Below are 11201 nucleotides of genomic sequence, written 5' to 3'. Positions count from 1 at the left end.
GCCATTAGCATAAATGCTGCAAACAACAAATGCTGAAGCGATTGTGGAGAAATGCGTACCCTCGATTCTAAGGGGGACGTGGTAAGAGCCACTAATGAAAACACAAAGGAGGTGCTTTGAAAGGGGAAACACGGTGCTACCAGTCAATGAATCACACCCACTGCTGGGCCTATCACCTGAGAAAATGAGAATCAAAAAGTCACAGGCTGGCAATCCTGCACTCCAACAATATTTACCATAGCCAACACTTGGAAGAAATGAAAATGTCCATCAACCGAGGAATGCACAAAATAGAAGTGGTCCACGTACACAGTGGAAAATTACTCCAATAAAAAATAAAAATTACATTTAAAAATCCAACAAAAGTAAGGAGACATCAGCTTGTGTGGGTTTCTCCAGGCACACTCCACTCTAATTTTTAACCGAGAAACACCACAGGCCGCAAGGGCTTTTCCCTAGTTACCAGGGTGGGGAACATAGAAAGGCTGCTGCCCTCTGGCAGTTACCTGCAAAAGCAGCTTTAAAGCCCGTGCTAATGGTCATTTCATAGGAACAAGTACTGCAGAACTGTAAATGAAACTTGCCCTCAAAATGTCTTGAGGGAGGTAATGGCCAAAATATTTCAAATGGTGACACATACTTTAAGAAAACACTGTGAAGAAATAAGCTCTAATCATAGCTGGAAAAATAAAAAGGACATGTCTAAAAGCTCAATTTCAACGCATTATGAGACACATGCAAATTCAACCACAAAGAGGTATCAGCTCACACCACTCAGAAGAACCATCAGCAAAAAGTACAAAGAATAAATGCTGAAGGTGCTGGGAAGAAATGCATACCCTCAACTTTATGTGGGACGTAACCTGGAAAGAGCCACTAAAGAGAACAGAATAGAGGTGCCTTTAAAAGGTAAACATTGAGCTACCATAGGATCCAGCAGACCTATTCCTGGACCTATAAACTAAGAAGACAGAATTGGAAGGACACAGGTATGCAAATCTGCATTGCATAGTATTACAATAGCCAAGATACGGAAGTAACCAAAAAGTCCACCGACAGATGGGCGGACAAAGAAGAACTGCTACCTGTGCAGATGGAATATGAGGTAGTGAAAAAATGAAACAATGCCATTTGCAGCACCATAGATGAGTCTAGACGTAATCACGCCACCTGTAGTAAGTGAGAAAGCAAAAGACACATATCCTATCATATCACTTTTAGGAGTTACTTAAAAATCGATACCAATGAAGATATTTCCACAGAGAGAGGCAATCGCAGATTCATTAAAAAACTTATGGTTCACCAAATAGAAAGGGATGAGGATTGGATACATTACCATATTGGGGTTAACAGAGATATACAAACCATGTGAAATATATAACCACCAAAGACGTACGGAAGACCAGGAGAAGACTACTCAACATTGTGCCATAACCTACATGGGAAAAGGATGCGAGGAAAAATAGATACCTGTATATGTGTGAAAGAACCACATCTTGCACACCTAGAGCAAACAAACCATTGTAATCAAATTTGCTGGGATAAAAAATAAAACGTAAATTACAAATATGAACAAGAAGTAATGAGACATAAACTTAAAGGGCTTTTTCCTGGCATATTCCATTCAAATATACAACCTAGAACACCACTTCCATTAAGGCTCTGTTTCGCTCGTAACCAAATTCGGTAAAGGAGAAATGATGCCACCTTGTGGCCGTTACCTGCAAGAGCAGCTTTAAACTCACAGCTAATGGTCACTTAACATTCACAAAGACTCAGGGCTGTAAAGGACACCTGCCCTAAAAAATTGTGCTGAAGTAGGGAATGGACAAAAAAATTCAAAACAGGCAAATGTTTCAAGAAGAGATTATGAAGAATTAAGTTTTACTCACACTCTTTTTTTAAAAAAAAGGAACATGGATAAAAGCTCAACCTCAGGGAGTGTTAGACGCATGCAATCTAATCTACAAAAAGTTTCAACTTACACCTAATCGACTGACCATCAGCAAAAGGTCTACAAACAATAAATGCTGAAGGGGTTTTACAGAACTGTGTACCCTCAACCTGCTGGTGAGACGTAAAAGGGTAACAGCCAATAATGAGAACAGAAAGGAGCTGTGTTTAAAAGTAAAAATGGAGGTACCATTCAATCCAGCAGGCGCACCATTGGACCTCTCACCTGAGAAGACAAGAATCGAGAAGACACAGGCCGCAAAAGCTGCAGTGCAGCCTTATTCACAATAGCCAAGACAGTGAAGCAATCAAAATATCCAACAAGAGGTGAATGGATAAAGAAGAAGTGGTCCATGTACACAGTGGAATATTAGCCATGGAAAACAATGAACCATTGCTCTCTGAGGCACCACAAATGAGTCTGGAGATAATCATGAAACATGAGGTAAGTCGGAAAGCAAAAGACCTATATTCTATGATATCACTTATAGGCGTTATCTAATAACTGACACAAATGAACATATTTCCACAGAGAAAGACACTCACAGACTTAGAAAACAAACTATGCTCATCTAAAAGGAACGGTGGGGGGAATGGATAAATTAAGATTAGTGTTACTATATGTATACAAACACATATTGTATGCATATCTCAAAACTACCGACCATAAAGCAAGGGAGGTCTGCGGAACCCTGTGTAACATTTTACATGGGAAGAGGATCTGTACTTGAATAGACATATATAATCTACAAATGAACCAGATTGTGTACACCTAGGACAAACAGTATTCTAAGCTTTACTCCAATTTAAAAAAAATTTTTATACCAAGAAGAAATAATGAGACATAAACTTAGGGGCGTTTCTCCATGCACATTCCAACGTAATTTACAACCTAGGAACACGACTTCCAGAAAGGCTCTGCTGCCCTAGTACCCAGATTTGGGAATGGAGAAATGCTGCCTGCTTGAGGCCACTTCCCACAAATCAGCTTTAAACCCATTGCTAAAGGTCACTAAATATTCACCAAACTTGCAGTTCGGTAAATGACACCTGCTCTCTAAAAAAATTCAAGGGGTGGAAAATTGACCAAAAAATTCAAAAGAGGGCAACCTTCCAAGAAGACCATATCAAGAGTTATATTGTACTCCCAATTGTTTCCTTTTTTTAACAGAAAATAAAACGGCGGAGAAAAATGTTGAGTTTTACGAATTTTCAGAGACATGCAAACCCAAATTACAAAAACCTATCAGCTCACAGCAGCCAGAAGGGCCATTAGCATAAATGCTGCAAACAATAAATGCTGAAACGATTGTGGAGAAATGTGTACCCTCGATTCTAAAGGGGACGTGGTAAGTGCCACTAATGAAAACACAAAGAAGGTGCATTGAAAAGGGAAATACGGTGCTACCAGTCAGTCAATCACACCCACTGCTGGGCCTATCACCAGAGAAAATGAGAATCAAAAAGTAACAGGCTGGCAATCCTGCACTAAAACAATATTTACCATAGCCAACACTTGGAAGCAATGAAATGTCCATCAACCGAGGAATGCACAAATTTGAAGTGGTCCACGCACACAGTCGAAAATTACTCCAATAAAAAATAAAAATTACATTTAAAAATCCAACAAAAATAAGGAGACATCAGCTTGTGTGGGTTTGTCCAGGCACACTCCACTCTAATTTTTAACCGAGAAACACCACAGGCCGCAAGGGCTTTTCCCTAGTTACCAGGGTGGGGAACATAGAAAGGCTGCTGCCCTCTGGCAGTTACCTGCAAAAGCAGCTTTAAAGCCCGTGCTAATGGTCATTTCATAGGAACAAGTACTGCAGAACTGTAAATGAAACTTGCCCTCAAAATGTCTTGAGGGAGGTAATGGCCAAAATATTTCAAAATGTGACACATACTTTAAGAGAACACTTTGAAGAACTAAGGGGTAATCACAGCTTGAAAAATAAAAAGGACATGCCTTAAAGCTCAGTTTCAACAGATTTTGAGGCACATGCGAATTCAACCACAAAGAGGTATCAGCTCACAATTGCAAGAGTAACCATCAGCAAGAAAACTACAAACAATAAGTGCTGAAGGTGTTGTGGAGAAGTGTATACCCTCAACTTCAAGTGGGACGTAAGTTGGAAAGGGCCACAGATGAGAACAGAAAGGAGGTGCCTTAAAAAGGTAAACATTGAGCTACCATATGACCTAACAGGCCCACTCCTCGACCTATAATCTAAGAGGAGAGAATTGGAAAGACAGAGGCAGGAAATCTGCATTGCACAGTATTACAATAGCCAAGATATGGAAGTAACCAAAAAGGCCACCAACAGAAGGATGGACAAAGGAGAACTCCTCCATGTACAGATGGAATATTCGCTACTGAAAAAAATGAAACAATGCCATTTGCAGCACCATAGATGAGTCTAGACGTAATCATGCCACCTGTAGTAAGTGAGAAAGCAAAAGACACATATCCTATCATACCACTTTTAGGAGTTACTTAAAAATTGATACCAATGAAGATATTTCAACAGAGAGAGGCAATCGCAGATTCATTTGAAAACTTATGGTTCACCAAATAGAAAGGGATGAGGATTGGATACATTACCATATTGGGGTTAACAGAGATATACAAACCATGTGAAATATATAACCACCAAAGACGTACGGAAGACCAGGAGAAGACTACTCAACATTCTGTCATAACCTAAATGGGAAAAGGATGCGAGGAAGAATAGATACACATATATGTGTGAAAGAACCACATCTTGCACACCAAGAAGAAACAAACCATTGTAATCAAATTTGCTGGGATAAAAAATAAAAAGTAAATTACAAATATGAACAAGAAGTAATGAGACATAAACTTAAAGGGCTTTTTCCTGGCACATTCCATTTTAATTTACAACCTAGAACACCACTTCCATTAAGGCTCTGTTTCCCTAGTAACCAAATTTGGTAAAGGAGAAATGCTGCCACCTTGTGGCCGTTTCCTGCAAGAGCAGCTTTAAACTCACAGCTAATGGTCACTTAACATTCACAAGGACTCAGGGCTGTAAGGACACCTGCCCTAAAAAATTGTGCTGAAGTAGGGAATGGACAAAAAATTTCAAAACAGGCAAATGTTTCAAGAAGAGCATATGAAGAGTTACGTTTTACTGACGCTCTTTAAAAAAAAAGGAAAATGGATAAAAGCTCAACCTCAGGGAGTGTTAGACCCATGCAATCTAATCTACAAAAAGTTTTCAACTTACACCAATCGACTGACCATCAGCAAAAAGTCTACGAACAATAAATGCTGAAGGGGTTTTAGAGAACTGTGAACCCTCTACCTGCTGTTGAGGCGTAAAAGGGTAACAGCCAATAATGAGAACAGAAAGGAGCTGTGTTTAAAAGTAAAAATGGAGATAACATTCAATCCAGCAGGCACGCCATTGGACCTCTCACCTGAGAAGACAAGAATCGAGAAGACACAGGCCGCAAAAGCTGCAGTGCAGCCTTATTCACAATAGCCAAGACCGTGAAGCAATCAAAATATCCAACAAGAGGTGAATGGATAAAGAAGAAGTGGTCCATGTACACAATGGAATATTAGCCATGGAAAACAATGAACCATTGCTCTCTGAGGCACCACAAATGAGTCTGGAGATAATCACGAAACATGAGGTAAGTCCAAAAGCAAAAGACCTATATTCTATGATATCACTTATAGGCGTTATCTAATAACTGACACAAATGAACATATTTCCACAGAGAAAGACACTCACAGACTTAGAAAACAAACTATGCTCATCTAAAAGGAAAGGTGGGGGGAATGGATAAATTAAGATTAGTGTTACTATATGTATACAAACACATATTATATACATATCTCAAAAAGACCGACCATATAGCAAGGGAGGTCTGCGGAACATTCTGTAACATTTTACATGGGAAGAGGATCTGTACTTGAATAGACATATATAATCTACAAATGAACCAGATTGTGTACACCTAGGACAAACAATATTCTAAGCTTTACCACAATTAAAAAAAATTTTAAAACCAAGAAGAAATAATGAGACATAAACTTATGGGGGTATCTCCATGCACATTCCAATGTAATTTACAACCTAGGAACGCGACTTCCAGAAAGGCTCTGCTGCCCTAGAAACCAGATTTGGGAATGGAGAAATGCTGCCTGCTTGAGGTCACTTCCCACAACAGCAGCTTTAAACCCATTTCTAAAGGTCAATAAATATTCACCAAACTTGCAGTTCGGGAAATGACACCTGCTCTCTAAAAAAACTCTGGGGTGGAAAATCGACCAAAAAATTCAAAAGAGGGCAACCTTCTAAGAAGACAATTTCAAGAGTTATAATGTACTCCCATTTGTTTCCTTTTTGTAACAGAAAAGAAAACGGCGGAGAAAAATAATGAGTTTTACGAATTTTCAAAGACATGTAAACCCAAATTACAAAAACCTATCAGCTCACAGCAGCCAGTAGGGCCATTAGCATAAATGCTGCAAACAATAAATGCTGAAGCGATTGTGGAGAAATGCGTACCCTCGATTCTAAGGGGGACGTGGTAAGAGCCACTAATGAAAACACAAAGGAGGTGCTTTGAAAAGGGAAACACGGTGCTACCAGTCAATGAATCACACCCACTGCTGGGCCTATCACCTGAGAAAATGAGAATCAAAAAGTCACAGGCTGGCAATCCTGCACTCCAACAATATTTACCATAGCCAACACTTGGAAGAAATGAAAATGTCCATCAACCGAGGAATGCACAAAGTAGAAGTGGTCCACGTACACAGTGGAAAATTACTCCAATAAAAAATAAAAATTACATTTAAAAATCCAACAAAAGTAAGGAGACATCAGCTTGTGTAGGTTTCTCCAGGCACACTCCACTCTAATTTTTAACCGAGAAACACCACAGGCCGCAAGGGCTTTTCCCTAGTTACCAGGGTGGGGAACATAGAAAGGCTGCTGCCCTCTGGCAGTTACCTGCAAAAGCAGCTTTAAAGCCCGTGCTAATGGTCATTTCATAGGAACAAGTACTGCAGAACTGTAAATGAAACTTGCCCTCAAAATGTCTTGAGGGAGGTAATGGCCAAAATATTTCAAATGGTGACACATACTTTAAGAAAACACTTTGAAGAAATAAGCTCTAATCATAGCTGGAAAAATAAAAAGGACATGTCTAAAAGCTCAATTTCAACGCATTATGAGACACATGCAAATTCAACCACAAAGAGGTATCAGCTCACACCACTCAGAATAACCATCAGCAAAAACTACAAAGAATAAATGCTGAAGGTGCTGGGAAGAAATGCATACCCTCAACTTTATGTGGGACGTAACCTGGAAAGAGCCACTAAAGAGAACAGAATAGAGGTGCCTTTAAAAGGTAAACATTGAGCTACCATAGGATCCAGCAGACCTATTCCTGGACCTATAAACTAAGAAGACAGAATTGGAAGGACACAGGTACGCAAATCTGCATTGCATAGTATTCCCATAGCCAAGATACGGAAGTAACCAAAAAGTCCACCGACAGATGGGCGGACAAAGAAGAACTGCTACCTGTACAGATGGAATATGAGCTAGTGAAAAAATGAAACAATGCCATTTGCAGCACCATAGATGAGTCTAGACGTAATCACGCCACCTGTAGTAAGTGAGAAAGCAAAAGACACATATCCTATCATATCACTTTTAGGAGTTACTTAAAAATTGATACCAATGAAGATATTTCCACAAAGAGAGGCAATCGCAGATTCATTTAAAAACTTATGGTTCACCAAATAGAAAGGGATGAGGATTGGATACATTACCATATTGGGGTTAACAGAGATATACAAACCATGTGAAATATATAACCACCAAAGACGTACGGAAGACCAGGAGAAGACTACTCAACATTCCGTCATAACCTACATGAGAAAAGGATGCGAGGAAGAATAGATACCTGTATATGTGTGAAAGAACCACATCTTGCACACCTAGAGCAAACAAACCATTGTAATCAAATTTGCTGGGATAAAAAATAAAACGTAAATTACAAATATGAACAAGAAGTAATGAGACATAAACTTAAAGGGCTTTTTCCTGGCATATTCCATTCTAATATACAACCTAGAACACCACTTCCATTAAGGCTCTGTTTCCCTCGTAACCAAATTTGGTAAAGGAGAAATGATGCCACCTTGTGGCCGTTACCTGCAAGAGCAGCTTTAAACTCACAGCTAATGGTCACTTAAAATTCACAAAGACTCAGGGCTGTAAAGAACACCTGCCCTAAAATACTGTGCTGAAGTAGGGAGTGGACAATAAAATTCAAAACAGGCAAATGTTTCAAGAAGAGATTATGAAGAGTTAAGTTTTACTCACACTGTTTTTTTAAAAAAAAGGAACATGGATAAAAGCTCAACCTCAGGGAGTGTTAGACGCATGCAATCTAATCTACAAAAAGTTTCAACTTACACCAGTCGACTGACCATCAGCAAAAAGTCTACAAAAAATAAATGCTGAAGGGGTTTTACAGAACTGTGTACCCTCAACCTGCTGGTGAGACGTAAAAGGATAACAGCCAATAATGAGAACAGAAAGGAGCTGTGTTTAAAAGTAAAAATGTAGGTACCATTCAATCCAGCAGCCACACCATTGGACCTCTCACCTGAGAAGACAAGAATCGAGAAGACACAGGCCGCAAAAGCTGCAGTGCAGCCTTATTCACAATAGCCAAGACAGTGAAGCAATCAAAATATCCAACAAGAGGTGAATGGATAAAGACGAAGTGGTCCATGTACACAATGGAATATTGGCCATGGAAAACAATGAACCATTGCTCTCTGAGGCACCACAAATGAGTCTGGAGATAATCATGAATCATGAGGTAAGTCGGAAAGCAAAAGACCTATATTCTATGATATCACTTATAGGCGTTATCTAATAACTGACACAAATGAACATATTTCCACAGAGATAGACACTCACAGACTTAGAAAACAAACTATGCTCATCTAAAAGGAAAGGTGGGGGGAATGGATAAATTAAGATTAGTGTTACTATATGTATACAAATACATATTATATACATATCTCAAAACTACCGACCATATAGCAAGGGAGGTCTGCAGAACCCTGTGTAACATTTTACATGGGAAGAGGATCTGTACTTGAATAGACATATATAATCTACAAATGAACCAGATTGTGTACACCTAGGACAAACAATATTCTAAGCTTTACTCCAATTTAAAAAATTTTTTATACCAAGAAGAAATAATGAGACATAAACTTAGGGGCGTTTCTCCATGCACATTCCAACGTAATTTACAACCTAGGAACTCGACTTCCAGAAAGGCTCTGCTGCCCTAGTACCCAGATTTGGGAATGGAGAAATGCTGCCTGCTTGAGGCCACTTCCCACAAATCAGCTTTAAACCCATTGCTAAAGGTCACTAAATATTCACCAAACTTGCAGTTCGGTAAATGACACCTGCTCTCTAAAAAAATTCTGGGGTGGAAAATTGACCAAAAAATTCAAAAGAGGGCAACCTTCCAAGAAGACCATATCAAGAGTTATATTGTACTCCCAACTGTTTCCTTTTTTTAACAGAAAAGAAAACGGCAGAGATAAATGATGAGTTTTACGAATTTTCAGAGACATGCAAACCCAAATTACAAAAACCTATCAGCTCACAGCAGCCAGAAGGGCCATTAGCATAAATGCTGCAAACAATAAATGCTGAAACGATTGTGGAGAAATGTGTACCCTCGATTCTAAAGGGGACGTGGTAAGTGCCACTAATGAAAACACAAAGAAGGTGCTTTGAAAAGGGAAACACGGTGCTACCAGTCAGTCAATCACAACCACTGCTTGGCCTATCACCTGAGAAAATGAGAATCAAAAAGTCACAGGCTGGCAATCCTGCACTAAAACAATATTTACCATAGCCAAGACTTGGAAGCAATGAAAATGTCCATCAACCGAGGAATGCACAAAGTAGAAGTGGTCCACGTACACAGTGGAAAATTACTCCAATAAAAAATAAAAGTTACATTTAAAAATCCAACGAAAGTAAGGAGACATCAGCTTGTGTGGGTTTGTCCAGGCACACTGCACGCTAATTTATAACCGAGAAACACCACAGGGTGCAAGGGCTTTTCCCGAGTAACCAGGGTGGGGAACATAGAAAGGCTGCTGCCCTCTGGCAGTTACCTGCAAAAACAGCTTTAAGCCTGTGCTAATGGTCATTTCATAGGAACAAGTACTGCAGAACTGTAAATGAAACCTGCCCTCAAAATGTCTTGAGGGAGGTAATGGCCAATACATTTCAAAATGTGACACATACTTTAAGAGAACACTTTGAAGAACTAAGGGGTAATCACAGCTTGAAAAATAAAAAAGGACATGCCTTCAAGCTCATTTTCAATGGATTATGAGGCACGTGCGAATTCAACCACAAAGAGGTATCAGATCACACTTGTCAGAATAACCACCAGCAAGAAAACTACAAACAATAAATGCTGAAGGTGTTGTAGAGAAATGCATACCCTCAACTTCAAGGGGGACGTAACTTGGAAAGGGCCACGAACTAGAACAGAATGGAGGTGCCTTAAAAAGGTAAACATTGAGCTACCATATGATCCAGCAGGCCCACTACTCGACCTATAATCTAAGAGGAGAGAATTGGAAAGACAGAGGCAGGAAATCTGCATTGCACAGTATTAAAATAGCCAAGATATGGAAGTAACCAAAAAGGCCACCAACAGAAGGATGGACAAAGGAGAACTCCTCCATGTACAGATGGAATATTCGCTACTGAAAAAAATGAAACAATGCCATTTGCAGCACCATAGATGAGTCTAGACGTAATCATGCCACCTGTAGTAAGTGAGAAAGCAAAAGACACATATCCTATCATACCACTTTTAGGAGTTACTTAAAAATTGATACCAATGAAGATATTTCAACAGAGAGAGGCAATCGCAGATTCATTTGAAAACTTATGGTTCACCAAATAGAAAGGGATGAGGATTGGATACATTACCATATTGGGGTTAACAGAGATATACAAACCATGTGAAATATATAACCACCAAAGACGTACGGAAGACCAGGAGAAGACTACTCAACATTCTGTCATAACCTAAATGGGAAAAGGATGCGAGGAAGAATAGATACACATATATGTGTGAAAGAACCACATCTTGCACACCAAGAAGAAACAAACCATTGTAATCAAATTTGCTGGGAT

This window comes from Eschrichtius robustus, chromosome 7 (assembly GCF_028021215.1).
Source record: "Eschrichtius robustus isolate mEscRob2 chromosome 7, mEscRob2.pri, whole genome shotgun sequence".
NCBI lineage: Eukaryota > Metazoa > Chordata > Mammalia > Artiodactyla > Eschrichtiidae > Eschrichtius > Eschrichtius robustus.
The sequence above is the reverse complement of the archived record's forward strand: the minus strand, read 5'-3'. Positions refer to the sequence as shown.